At 44.0% G+C, this 15,121-nt stretch overlaps 1 protein-coding gene across 1 annotated transcript in view; it reads left to right on the top strand.

The window, feature by feature from the left end:
- Positions 1-13,181: 13,181 nt before the first annotated feature.
- Positions 13,182-15,121, top strand: part of LOC107203718 (synaptotagmin-like protein 2) — a 38,837-nt gene continuing 36,897 nt past the window's right edge. Inside the window, exon 1 of the mRNA XM_015626034.1 lies at positions 13,182-13,230. The gene's annotated coding sequence lies outside the window, so the exon portion shown is untranslated. The remainder of the gene's footprint in view (positions 13,231-15,121) is intronic.

Raw genomic sequence — 15,121 nt, 5'->3', positions numbered from 1 at the left:
GTGTGACTGTTCACTTAAAACTATTTTGTGGGGTTTGAGCAACCAAGAGTTTTGTTAATAATAAACCTTTGAATCAGAGAAGTCCACATTCTCCCACTTTTGCCAGGGCCCTGCAGTATTTGCCTACCAAAGTATTTCCACTGAGTACAAGAAAAGTATTTGTGGAGCTATTTAGCAGTCAATCCGATTACTAGTGTTGGGGTCAGGCCTAATATAAATAATCTTTATTTCCTGTTAATTCTGTAATTTCCTTTTACAAATGGGCATGTGTAGATAATACATTGTGAGTACATTTTCAATTCAAAACATGTATCTTATACAGTTTGCTCGGCTTCCTGCAGGAGTCAGATTTGCTTTTTGTGCTTTGTGTTTGACTGAGGTTTGATTCAGAGTCCTGAGCTCTGAATCTGTTTGATTCAGAGTCCTGAGCTGCAATGGGAGTAGCTGGCTATGGTACACAGCCATTGGGAGTGAGTGCCTGAAGACAGAGCAGAGGGCATCATTGTCTTATACATGTGTGCCTGTACCTGAACTAACTAACTAACTAACTAACTAACTAACTAACTAACACAGGTAACATGATCAGGGACTTTTTCTATGCTTGTTGAAAACATGGGATTAATTTATGCCTGATCATCCCATCTTTCCAATGGCAGGCAAGGGCAGCCATCTCTTTCACGGCAGGAGCCATGCTGCAGCATGGGAAGCCCTTTTGGAAGGTGGGGTTCAGCATCTGGCCATGTGAGGTTGGAGGGGAAAGGTATGACCAGGCTCTCCCTCATCTTTCATGTGATGTGGTGGCAGATTCTTCAGCAAAGAAGTCTGATGCTGGTTGCATCAGTTGCTATTGGCATCAGGTTTATGGACTGTTTTATTCTGTCAGATATTTCTGTGCATAACAGATCCCTGAACAATCTCTGGGCAGATGGCAGGGTTTGGTGATATTTTATATGAGCCATCTCCAAAAGTTTTGGAGATGTCTTCTTCTTAGTTCTGACTGAATTGAAGTTTGCACTTCACACAACATTCCCACAGAGTGGGTAGTGCCTGTCTTTAAACTATGGGAATGGCAAGTCTTGAAACTGTTAAATGTCTTGTCCAAGAATCACAGGGAACCCAGAGTCCAAAAAGGGATATATACATTGAAAGACTGAAATTAAAATTCAGATTTCTTTCAAAAGTTGAAAAGTATTTAGATTAACCTTCACTGAGAAAGCATGGAAGGGTCCTAAGCACTCATAAGAAGTTCTCACTGGCTTTCCCCAAAGCCTAAAATGGGAGCTGTTGCTGATTTTTAGTCATTTAATATGAATGAGTGCAAATGATCTGAACATTAGACAACCTACAGACACATTTCAGTGGTTGCCTATGGCAGCTCCATAATACCCAGGATACTGGTAGGTCAAAGAGCCCCGATCCTTTGCATAAGATAGCAATTTTCAAGAAGATGCAGAAAACCTGCTGAGTAAGTCAACACCTGCATGATCCTTCATCTTTACCACAGTATCAGTGTCCTCTAATTCCCTCTCATTTATCAACACCCAAGTCCTTTCTCTGGCATTTAAAGTTCCCTCAGCTAGTATGTATTTTTGCTTTGTCACATTCACTTTTTGCCAATTTAGAAAATGACAAAACTACATTCCTGGAGGGTGAAATGCTCAGTTTGACCAGAGAACTGGGGCCAAGAATACAAATTCTGTATCAACATGTGCCCCTTTAAGTTTGGGATGAAGGGCGACGATTACCAGTTACAGAATGGGTATAGCTCATAGCAAAAAGTTACAGCCATCATTCTGTTTTACAGAGAATTCTGAACAGCAGGAGTGTTTATATTTGACTATTACCCACCTGGGGCTCATGTTACTCAAACCAGAGGTTCCCCAGCACTAATCTTGCAGGCCTTCCAGAGTTACTCTCCTGTGAAGATAATAGATGGTATCTGTCAGCTGCTGACTTTGCTTCTAACTCGTTGGTCCTGGAGACCAGCACTGCCTGTTCAGGAGAGCTTAACATAGAAAACAAAATCTGCTTTAGTTTGATGTTTTAAGTTACAGTGGGACAACAAAGAAGCTCTTACTTGTACTGCTCAGCTAAGAGGCGTGAACAGCCCAGAGTGGAGCAGCACAGCAGTCACTTTGCCATGGGTGGAAAAAAGACTCATATCTTGAGATAAAAGGGAAGGGGCCACTACCAGGAGCTATGTGTTAACAGACCTTGTGACTCAAGTCTGTATGCACTGAAATGTATTCAGATATGTTCCCTTTCAAGCAGCTCCCATTATTCACTCTCTAAATAGAAGTGTCAGTCATTAAAAAATGAAGGCCAGAGGCAAGCCCCAAGCAAGGCGGCAGCATCATCCAGACAAAGCACTGCCAGGATATTTAGAAGTTGCTTCTGTTGGCCTGAAACCTAATTTAAAAACTTCATGTAGAATTCCATGTTTTTCTTGACAAAGCTCAGCAGTGTTCCAACTGCTCTGTCTTCCTGAAATAAGCTAGATCTGTAATTGTGTGACGACACTAAATCCAGTCTAACCCAATGATTTATAAAGCTCCCTAGTTCAGTATCACAGCTGATGGCTGAGGACAAAGAGAAGTGTGTAATTAAAGATTCCAACAAGTTCAATGAAAGAGTTACTTAAGCCTTTAAATCCATCATTAGGTTGATTTTCAAATGTACAGTACAGTTTGCTTGCTTATTGCACAGCCTTGTTTGTGGTTTAAAAAATATTTATAAGCTTTTGTGGAGTGTTTGCAGCCTAAAAGTTAATTACTGAAATTACTGTTATTTTTAATCTTGTAGGGAGTAAGGTAACAAAAATATAAACTCTTCTGAGGAGAGCACCAAGGCTTGCCACTTCAAAGTAATTTGTTCAGAAATACACCTAATCCCCTGTATTCAGTCCCCAGAATGAGCACAGTTTATTATCAAAAAGCATAATTCTATTTCCTTGAAAAGGGTCTAGAATGGTCTTTTTTTTTAATATTGTCCCTTTTCTCACTCCAGAAAGAAGGCCTATTTTCCTTTTAGATATTCAAAAGCCAGAGTTTCCTAGAGCAAAATCCTCATCCAACAAGCCTTCCTCTTTCTGGCAGGGGGAAAAAGAAACACAAGCACTGAAATGAGATGAAGCAACTGCTCTCGTCCTGCCATGGAGGATGCTCCTGGGGTGCATCTGCCTGCCTATGCACTGCACTGGCCTCCACACATGTGGGCAGGGTGGGGAGGAGACCCAGCCTCTTTGACTGACACAGACCATGTAGAAAATTTTCTTATCTTGTATCACTTTAGGAAACTGATGCCTGCTGCAGTCAAAAGGATTTGTTTGTGTTCAACACCTTTCAATAAACTGTGACACCTCTACCCACAGCAGTGTGTATTTGGTCACCAAGTTCCATGTGAAATTGATGTGAATGTAAGCATTTGGACAAATCTGTGGATCTGGCTCAGGCTTTTTGGGTTTACAGGAACACTCCTCTGGTATTTCCTACCTTGTGATCTGAGAAAAATGAAAAGCAGAGAAACAGCTGCTCACAGTGCTGCCCCAGACCTCCTGGGGATGCTGGTGTAGCATCCACATACCTGGGGATTAGATTGCTTTGGATTGTGCTGGACCAGGATGATGGAAGTGCTGGAAGGAGTTTTGTTGCAGAAGCAGGGGATGGTTCTGCAGCAGTTGTAGTGTTAATACACATGGTAAATTTAAACACCTTGTGTGCAGGTGAGCTGAGCTCCACGAGTGCCCTGATGGATGCAGGATAAAGAACGACTTTCTAACATAAAGTGCCAACATCAGAGAATCATTTTTGCTCTGTAGCTCAAGTGTCAAAGCCAAAGCAAGCTCTCTCCTGCATGGCAAATCACAGTAAATGGTTCTGCCTTTGCATCATTGTTGTTCCCTTGGATTTGCATTGGCTGCATAACCTTTTCCCTTTATATGATTATCTCTGCTTATGTCTTTTTTTCTTTTGACCTTTCTCTCTTTCATGTAGTTTCACAATTGAAGCTAATCAAACAAAAACAAAAAAACAAAACCAAAAGCAAAACAACAACCAAACAAAAACAACAAAAAAGGAGAATAAGGAAAATTCACTCTGAGGATCTGGGGATTAAATTGTCTATCAACCTTATCAGAGGGAAAGGTCTTTTTTCTAATCATTGTTTGCAGTTTCGTAGATGTACAATTTTCGAAACTATTAAGTGGTTTTGTTATTTCAGTTTGGCAGCATTTGTTGTCCTTGTCTAAAATGAAAAATACTTTCAGCTTAAAAGTACACAGAACTGCATAATTTTATGGTGTCTGCTTGCCTTAACAGATATGATAATGTAATTTTAGCATTACTCTGCCATATTAAAACCTGGCATAAAATTAATGCAGTTGGGTTTAACTCTAGGCTTTCTTCCTGCTCCTGCTGTCTCTGAAATGGAGGGTTCAGGTGCCTTGATGTTAAAAGGGTGTGTTTCATGCTTTCAAACACAACAGTTCATGGTGTCAAATGACTACAAGGTGATCTCATTTTTTATTTTAAAAAATAGCCTGTTTTTTAATTCTCACTGTTTCAAGGAAATTCTTACACTCAGTGCTGACCTCAGCTGCTCCCTACTCCATGTATTGCTAAAAATCTCTTTCCTTTTGACATGCTCCAGTTAGGAGAGAGACTAAAGCAGCCTCTGGGTCTGAGCGTTGCTCTGCCCTTTTATTTTAATTCACATAACTGGTCCCCGGATGGAGCTGAGAATCTGTTTCTGAATCCAGGCTCTGCAACTCAGCTGTCCTCTGAAGGAGCCTGAATTTAGTGGGACTGTTGTGACTATTTTTCTTGGAGAGAATAATATTTGTATGTGTCATTAATTATTAATTAATGGTTGTATAGCTGTTTTGCCCCAGCTGTTGTTTTCCCGGCAGAAATGCTACGGCTGCAGCTGGAGCCTGGCTCTGCCTGCTGGCAGCCAGCTTCCCAGACTGCTCTGGCACTGGCTTCTTGAGGTGGTATATGATGGGGCAGTTTCCTTGGGAAACTCGGGGTTCCCAGAAGCTGGGCAATGCTTTGGAAATGCTGCAGTGTGTTAAGGTGAACAAGCTAACGTGAAGTGAACCAAGAGCAGCTGCTTGCTTTGTGCCTGGCTTCATGAGACTTTTCCTTTTTATTCCCAGGAGCTTCCCAGGAAAAGGTTACTTTTTACTTGGTTTTAATTCTCAGGAAAAATTATAAGATGCTTCCTTTCCTGCTTTGCTAATAATCTCATTAGGCTTGTCTTAATTATTTTCATTATACTGAGTATGGCAACATGATGTTGTGATGAAGTTGTGGAGCAGAGGATCAGCAATCCTGAATGCAAAATTGTAGGACAGCAGCTGAGATAAACCTAAGCACTTGTTTTGTCCTGCCTCTGACTTGCTTGTGACAGGCAACCAAAGTTATTCATCACCTGATTGGGACTCAGATCCTGTAGCCCCACTTTGTTACACACTGCTGTTCAAATTCTTTGGAAGCACTTGTTATCCTTCAGTGATCAAGTGGGCACTGAATTTGCAAAGTGTAGGGAAGTAATGCAAAATGAAACTCTCATGGTGGCCTTGTACATCGTGGGAGCAGCTGGGAAAGCAATAGCTCAGATGACTTCAGATGAAGTAATCTTAAAAACATATTAATCTTAATAGTGCATAGGGTGTAACCTTTGAAAATCAACAATCTAATCCAGTTGTAGAGAGCAGTTTGATTCAAACGAGCTAACAAAAGCCGTGGGGCAGTCCAGCCTGGCACATATACATCCCTGTCACTCCTTCCCCCGCGGCACCAGGGTTTTGCAGCTGTGCAAACCCGTCTCGGTGGTGAAGCCCTGGCCCACGGGCGGCGGTGGTGGCACATTGCACACAGCCGTGTCCCGCAGCCCAGCTCCGCGTGTGCCTGGTTGTGTCCTGTACGGCTGCCGCGTGTGGCTGTGTCCTTGCTCCCGTGTTATGGCTGGATGTGCCCGTGCCAGACAGGAGGTGCTGCAGAGCCCGGGCGGTGCCTCTCATGAAGCCCCGTGCCAGGGGAACACCCCGTGCTGCAGCAGCCTCCCCTCGTCCGGCCCGGCTCCTCATGCCCGTGCATCTGCAGAACATTCCACTTGCTGCATCAGTCTTGGTATAAACTACCCTGTAATTCCCACTCTCACAAGGAAAAAGAAAAAAGCCACAGGCTTGTACAGGCTTTCCCAAAGAATGAAATGGCTTTGTAAAACTATCAGAAATGCAGTTGGGCTCTTTCTCTGCTCTTTTCTTTCCCAAGCACTGAGTACTGATTCTGTGCCAGAGATGATGTAAAACTCCTACTGGGTGGCCTTTTCTATTATGTTCAATAAGTGATAACGCTCTTGGAGCCTATGAAATGCTGAAAAGCTTCCAATTTTATAAGCAGACAGCCCCCAGAAAGAAAGAACGGCCTAAAACCCAGTTCAGGGACTTACCCATCAGCACCACCAATGTGATTGGTATTTAATTAGCATCAGCTTTTCATTCTGCTCCTTTTCATTCTGTGTCATGTATCCAGCTGGGACTGTTCTGTTTGGCATCCATCACGGTCAATGTCTATTAAAGCTGGTTTGGGCTGACTGTTATTTTGGGAGGCAGGTCACACCCCAGATGACAACTGACCCGTAGCAGATAGATTAGAGTGGTTGTACCTTGCTAACAGTAATTACATGTAATTGGAGTGTCTTCCTGGGACAGGAAGCCCCTGACCTTACAAAAGATTGCTTGCAGCTTGGATTTGAGTCCTGTGGTGTCAGTGAGATTCCTGCAGCACTGAAGCCATCCACGTGCACGCTGCTGTGGGAGCAGGGCTGAGACTTGGTGAGGAGGATGGCACCACTGAGCATATGTGCTGTAGAAAGTTGCTGTTTAGCCTTTGTGTTTAATCATTAAAATATGTCACAGATCGGAGACACTGACCTAAGGTGCACCAGGACTGTCAAATTTATCATGACCTGTCCAATAGTTAATGGTTTCCCCTACATTTCTACCTCTGGGCACGGTAATGGTGAATAATGACAGGAAAGGTCAGTTTCATTTGCTCTTTCATTAAGGAAAGGCTGCTTCTATCCTGTGGATTGCAAGGGGGGAAAAAAAATCTTAAAATAGTTCAAAGTATAAACTAAAAGAACAAAAATCAGAAAAAAACACAATGACTTACATAATTTTTATTTTTTAAAAAGTACAACCCTACTGAAGCACACAGTGACCTTGAATATGTAATCATTATAAAGGATTAAAAACTATTAACAGCTTCTTGCAGTTTGGACTTTTAAGCCAGACAGGGCAATGCCTTTTCCTGATATTTCTACTTCAACATTGTAATAGTAATAGTAATAGTAGTAGTAATAATAATCTAGTTGACAGTTGCTAAGTTCTAGAAATAAATTTATTTGAACAATACATTCTCTCTTGCAGTTCAAATGCCATTCATAGGGTGCTTGCATTTCTTGCAAATGTTTTAGGACATGAACTGAACAAATAGATAATCAAATTGTATGGGAGTTGAATAAAAGGGCTGGATCTTGACAATTAAAAAGGACTTTTTTAGTTGTGACTGAGCACAAATCCATGTGACAGTTTTAAAATACCTTTTATGTATTACCCCTTATGTAGCAGCTTAATTTATACTTGCAAAGAACATCACCAAATCTTTCCTGTTTCCTTAGAAAATGCTATTTTTATGATCTTATTCCTGTAAGCTGCACTCATCTTGTTCAGTAGTCCCTCAAATCAAATATAGCAAAAGCAATATTTCCTCTAAATAAGTATCAGCATAATGCAGTTAGGTGTCTTTTTTCATGTTTTAATAATATAGAAGTCTGGCAGAGTTCTGGTTTATTCCATGCATGTTAAGTAAACAGCCTGTTTTGATAGCCTGTTTTTGCAATACAAAAGCTTTATGTACATTAGTGGCTTTATACCTCCTTGCACCCTTTTGAGATGACAATGTACTCCAGTGAGTGTTTCAACCTTGCTTGGATTGATGGAACCAGGCAGGAAAGGAAGGGGTACCTGTTCTATGGGGTCAGGGAAAAACATTCTGATATTTCATAATGAGAAATCATTTTCAAACTAAGGTTCCCTTTTCCTTTTTAAAGAATTATTCTTAAGAATTGTCCTTTCTGCTTTGACTGCTTGTTAAGGCACTAGATAACAAATGCATTTTCTTCATTGAAATTATGCCTATATAAGCAGTTTTGAAACCTATTTGAGTAGTGTTTTCAAGTGTTTACTTATAGTACTTAAAAATAACTTGGAAAATGTGGACTTTTAGCTCAGAAAAGAAATTCCAGAGCTGACCATGTGCAGTGCTGATTGTGACAAGTAGTCTTATGGACCTGAAATACTTGTGTACTGTCTCTTGTATTGGAGCACAGCATGGTTTCATATTGCTAAACAGCATCTCTGGTTAGATTTGCTATTTTGCATGACAGATCCTTAAACAAATACAGCCTCTGCTTACCCCAGAGGTTGAAGGGTTGGTTGGAATGGCCTGGCTCTCCAGGATGCTGGTACCTTGCTTGTACAAGCCTTCTCATAATGAAATGCAACAGGCTGTGCTGGTGGTAAAACAGCAGCTGTGGGGAAGGTTGTGCCAGTGTAGGTAATTTTATCCTTCACTTTTATTCACTGGAGTTTGCTCAGTAATCTAGTTACAAAGTTCTCATTATGCAGAGAAAAATCTACTCCTGTTTTTGTATCTTGTGAACTAGCTTTGTTATACTAGCTGTGTTACCTTTCCTTGCATGGTACTGTGCAGCAGTGTAGTCTTTACTAGGGACATCCTGTCAGAACCAAAGAGACATCCATTTCTTAAATGTGATTTGGACTGCAAGAGGGGCAGCAAACTCACTAATGTTTCAAGGAAACCTCTATATAAGAGAAGACTTACTCTTTGCTTGCTTCAAAGGAATGCCAGGATGTGTTCCCAACAGGAGAGACTGTATTATTTCCTGTTACAACATAGTTCAATTTTAAAGCCAGTTAACAGCAAACATGTATCTCTCAGGGCTTCCTGCTGACAAGAAGGGAGCCCGCAGGGCATTCAGAGGGCAGAGATGGAACAGTGTGTGGAAGGGACATCAGGCAGTATCACTTAATCATCAATAGCACGTTTTGGTCTGAAAATGGTAAAGTTTGCTAGTTGTCTCTCTTTGATAAGATGCTTTCTGCTGTGTGTTGTCTTCTGCTGTAAGCTCGGTTACTACATTGGTTGGAAGTCAAATAACAGATTTCTCAGGATGCTTTTTGCATGTATCTAGTCTAAAGCCTCAGTTCAGCACAGCAAACCTGGAGTGACAGTGGTGGTATGAGTAACTGCATGGTATTTCCTTTTCTGTGCTGGTTTCAGACTGGCCAGAAATAAATGTATTGCACCAGAGCAGTACAAAAAAAATCCATGCTGGTTTATCTCATGCATATAGAAACCCTTCCATTTGCTTTTCCACAGGAGTAGCCTGTGTTTCTCTCTTCCACAGGGGAAACCTCACCTTTAGTAACTATCTCGTCAGTAGAGAGGAGTCTGGACCTCATCCTGTACCTGGTGCAGACTCAAACCCTTCGTGTTGCTTGAGCCATGGATGGCTGTGTGCACTTTGACATCCCACTTCATCACTGGGATGGATGTGATCCTACAAAAACTGTTGGCTTTGCTGCTGTAAGCAATTAGTAACATCTTTCCCATGATTTGGGCTGTGGCAGCGGCCTCAGGGGAGACAAAGAGTTACATTGTCCCACCCCAAACCCCTTGTGAAGGGCGGCCTAGGTGCTCTGATTGGGTTTGAGTCCCTGTGGGTTTCTCCCTTGCTGTGTTTCTAATGCTGAACTCCACCCTCAAAGGTGGGGACCCTTGAGAGTTCTGTCCCTCAAAAACCCCTGCTGTGCATCTGTTCGGAGCTGTTCTGGACCTGAGTTTGTTCCCATGCTGAATAAATGGTTTCATGAACGGGAGCCCGTCTTATTGGTGTTTGATGCTGGTCCCCAGAATCCTGCTGCTTCCCTGGACAAGATCCTGAGGTTGCTGGCCGCAACATGGGCTACATGATTTGTAAGTCTCTCTGAAAGTTCCCTGAGACATGAGCCAATTTCTCTTTTAAAACTCTTATTACATGAAAAGAAAAAAGTCATCTTGAACTGCTGAATAAGATGGTAGCAAAAATATAGTTTTTGCTGCCAACTAATACAGATTTATACCTTACAGCAGAAAGGACACAGAGCCTCAGTTTTTGGTTAAAACAGGTTTTTTTTCATCAGTAAAAATTGAGGTCCAAATAAAATAAAGCCAGGTTCTTAGCTGGTTTAAACTGGATGACCTCCATGCAGTGTCACTTGACCTGCACTGAATTTTACTTGCTGGATTTTGGCTATTACATGACTTACCATCTCTAACCAAGTAAGATATACAGCAGGACTGCAAAAGATGTGTCTAAAGAGATATGTTGCTATTCTGCTTCTATCGAGTCCTAGATGCCTAGTTCCTGCAGGTAGAAGTAGGACCCTGCTCATACACACATTTATCAAAATATCACACATTTTTTTTCTCCTTTGGAGTCTGCAGTTATGTTTATGGTTTGCTGGTGGAATATTTGTCCTAGTGGAGTAGGGGTTTTATCTGTTTCTTTATTCTGGCAAGCTGTAAACCAAAATTTTAACACCCAGTAAACAAAACTGAGAAGCAGTTTGTTTTCAGTAGAATATTTTTGTGATAAGACAGTGGGAAGTAAATGGGGAAGTAAGTGCTCCAAAGCACCATGTTCTTCCCTTGATGCTTTTAGTAATTTTAGCACTGCAGTCATGTAGCTGGGGAAGAAATTTTGGGGTTGCAAAAATTTGAATGAAAACCCCCAAGGAGATAGTTGGTGATTTTGTCATGCTTCCACATTTAGTTCCTCTAAGAGAGCATTAATAACACTGATATATATATTTCAGCTATCTTTTGGCAGCCTTTTGAAAGTCACAGCTAAAAATACTGAAAATATTCTAGGCTTAATGGGATTTGAGTTAAGAAAAATGACAGCATAGAAAGACAGTGTAATGGGTAGTGCTATGGCTGTACTTGCAGAGGTCCCAACATAGGTGAGATATCAAAAGGATTGTTCATCTGAGCTAGAGATGCACCTCATCTAAAGGGGAGTCCCACATTGTACTCTGAAAAATTGTGTGGGTTTTGAAGGACTTTTCACTGTATTGGGAATATGAAAGAACAAACCTTTTGGTCACTGGTTTACCTTAGCTGGATGCCAGGTGCTCACCAAGCTGCTCTATCACCACCTTCCTCACCAGGACAAGATGGAGTAGAGGAAAAGAAGATGGAAAAAACCCATGGGTCAATATATAGGCAGTTTAATAAAGTAAATTAGGGATAAAGCAAAGAGGATGCACATGGAAGTAAAAAGAAAAACAAACAAACAAACAAAAAACCAAAACAAAACCTCCAAAACACCAAACCAAAAGATTTACTCTCTACTGCCAACAGCAGGTGACGTCCAGCCACTTTCCAGGAAGTAGGGCTTCAGTACACAGAGCAGTTGCTCTGGAAGACAAAAGTCATAATGAAGGGGCAGGCAGCAATCAGCATCTCTCAGACTCAGATCACCTCCTGATGCTTTAAGCTTAATAGCCCAAGTCTTAGATTTGAATCAGCAGTTCATTTTAGGATATGAACCATGAAAGCCTAAATAGAAATCATCAAGTAAATCCAATTTTTTTCCCACCTCTGCCTACTGTTTTAGTGTTTTACTTGATTTCTGCCAGTTGTTCTCCTGAAAATATTAAGACTGAAATGTGAGAAAAGCATGGAAGGCACAGGCTGTGATAATAAAACACATTTCTTCACTGATTTTACACACTGCTGTAAAGTCCCCATGTGACTGTATTTACTCACTCTGAAGTCACATTTTTGTCTAGGATTGAACAGGAGTGGCTAGAAAAATACCCTGCACTAAGCTCTTGTTCCTGCCTCCACTTGATGCAGAAGCGTTGACTGCAGCCAGAAATTCAAACTCTTAGTGATGTCAAAGTGTGACAAAGTGTGCTTCAGCCTTCTCTGTTGTAGAAGATGAAAACTGGGGGAGCTGCCGTGTTTGCGGCTGGTCGAGACAGTAGGGACAGCCAACAGCTGCGTGTTGCTCTCAATGCCTGGGCGCTGCATCCTTTCAGGGATGCACTGCTTTTCTCTTAATGTGGCACTGGCACGTTGTAAACTACCCCTGGGGAATTAGGGAGGCAGGCACATTCCCTAGGTCTCCTGGAGCCTCCTGATTTTTCCTCCCCATCTAAGATTTATCTAATGTATCCATTACTGTGTCTTCCTGGAAGCAGTGCCCTGGTGCTACGGGGCTGCGGAGGCACTGAGGAGGGCAGCGTCACAAGTCTAGATTGAGTTACCGAGGTAAACAGCAGGGAGTAGAAATCCCAAAACCTGGAATTGCTGGAAATAATATCTTTAAATCCTAGCTTGGAGCTTAAACTGTTGCTGTTTTGGGTCAGAACATGGGCTGAGCGGGTTCACTCTTGGTTACCTGCCTGAGTTGAACACTGGAATAACGCTCGTTCCCCAGCATCCCTCTTCACTCCCTCCTGTCCCCCGGCACAGACCGAGGGGAAAGGGACAGGTTTTATTTCAGAAGGAGTCAGCTCTGCCTGCTCCGGCTGCGGGGCTGCTCCGAGCCCGGGGGGTGCCTCACACAGAGCGCTGGGGCTGAGGTGGCCTTCCTGCCTATACCTCGTCTCCGAATACCTAATAAATTATATCTGCTCTTCTAACAACTTACACCTCTCCTAACATCTTGCCTTTCCAATGTGGGTCCTGCCCTGGCTGAGACGTGGGTGGCACTTATTTCTTTGTCTTAATATGCAATAACAGTATTCGGCAAGACCGAAAGAATCCCCAACCCAGGCTGCCTCCAACTTCACCGTGCCCCTCACAGGTCCCGGTGACCTGCCCCACCTGACACCCCAGGGTCCTGCCTGACCGCGCCCCTGCTCCCACCCTGGTTTTCTGCGTGGCTGCTCCGCGGGATGGGAACGGCCCCGCCCGGGATAGCCCCGCCCCGGGATGGATAGCCCCGCCCCGGGATGGATAGCCCCGCCCCGGGATGGATAGCCCCGCCCCGGGATGGATAGCCCCGCCCCGGGATGGATAGCCCCGCCCCGGGATGGATAGCCCCGCCCCGCGACAACCCGCTCCCACCCCACGCCGCTCAGGCCAGGTAAGGGCTGCGGGGTTTGCCGTGCTGGGCACAGCACCGGTGTGTGGAGGGGACGGGAGCTGGGCTCGGTACGAGCGCTCCGTGTCCGTGTGCCGGGTTCAGCCCCCGTACGGGACACATCGGTGCCTGCCGGACCTCGCTCGCCGGCCAGGCGACGATTGGAGCGGGCGGAGGTGCCGCGCCCCTCCTGCCCCCGCCCCGGGCTAGCCGCGCCGCGGGTGCCCGCGGGTAGCCGGAGGGGTCCGGGATTTCCCCTCCAGGCAGGGTCTGGCCTCAGGGGCACCGTGCGTTGGGCACGCGTGGCCCGGCAGCGGTGGGAGTGTGGAGTCAGGCGGCTGCACGGAGCTGCTCCCAGGCAAGACACGGGAACAGCCTCGGCGCCCGTGGCGGGGGCGACAGTGCCGGCTGGGGACGCGGGTTACAGTGTGCTCCGCGGCACCACGCGGGGTCAGGACAGCGCCTAGCACAGCGACAGTGCAGGGGCCGACGGCAGGCTGTGCCTTTCACAGCCCTGCAGGTGACGGCTCGGGGCTGGTTCCGCAGACGAGGTTGCGGGGGCTCTGTCTTGATGTGGGGCATCGTTCCCGTGGGTCTGGCCGGACTTTGGGCTGTTCAAATCAAAGTGTATCTTACCTTGCATTGATAAACTGCGTTATCAAAGCCTTTTGCAATTAGTAACAGAGTGGTTTTGTCCCATCTATTAAAATTAAGTTTGTGATGCAGCTGCTGGTTTCAGGGGAGAGCTCATAGAATAGTTTGGGTTGGAAGATCATCTCATTCCAACCCCCCTGCCGTGGGCAGGGATGCCTTACTCTAGACCAGGCTGCTCAAAGCCCCATCCAACCTGGCCTTGGACACTTCCACCTTGTACACTTCCAGGGATGGGGTTTCCACAACTTTCTCTGTAGAGAAAAATCTGACAAAAAAAAAAAAAAAACAAAAACCTTTTAAAAAAGGAAAGTTCTAGAAAATAAGGGGTACTTTGGATGATTTATAGTGTACTTTTTGTTATTGCTTCCCCACTTTGTATTCTAAATTATTCGTAAAAATGTGGAACATGATATGTCACCTTCCTGTGACTTCTGCTGTTTTGTCTATATTTTTCTAGTCTCCCCTCTCCATCTTGGTTTTATTTACTTCAATGTTCGTGCTTCATTGTTGTAAATGTTTTGCATGGCAATAAAAACATTTATTAGTTTCTGTTCCCTTTGCAGCCACCTCTCCAATGCAATCAATGCTGTTGTATAACCCGTGGTAACCTATGGCCTATGACCTATTTGGTTTTTATGTCTTAGGTTGCTTTGGCAGTGAATAATTTTCACATAAAATAGTTTGCAGTGGAGCTTATTCTGTCCAGTGACGTTATAGACCATTCTAGGCCCCTGCATCTCTGCCCCCAGGGCAAACCACACAGCATGGTCAGACAGTGGAGATCTACTGACCTGTCCCTGTGAAACTTCTGTGTGGGTGTCAGCAGACAGGAGTTAGTTGGTTCTGAGGGAGGTCCTTTACCTCCCTCCCTGTTCCACCTTTGGCAGAATATCTGAGAAACTCCATGGAGTGACCCAAGTTTATGCTCTCCTGCACAATTCTGTAATTGAAGAACAAACTTGTTTTTTCCTCCTGAACTCATAAATTGTGTCACTTTAATGGGCCTCCATCCCTGGGAAAGGGGCAGCCCTTGCCACAGTATGGCACAACATGTGACAAAGTGTTCATTGTACATCAGGTTCACTTTGATTGCATTTAAATCAATATTGTTATCTGCATTCAGAGATGTAGGAAGGGAAGGGAAGGGAAGGGAAGGGAAGGGAAGGGAGAGAAAATGAGAAAAGAATGAAAATGAAAAGAGAAAAAGGGGGGGGGGGGGGGGGGGAGAAAAAAGAGAATG

This window comes from Parus major, chromosome 4A, assembly GCF_001522545.3.
Source record: "Parus major isolate Abel chromosome 4A, Parus_major1.1, whole genome shotgun sequence".
Taxonomy (NCBI): Eukaryota; Metazoa; Chordata; class Aves; order Passeriformes; family Paridae; genus Parus; species Parus major.
This window is presented reverse-complemented; position numbering and strand designations above follow the sequence as displayed.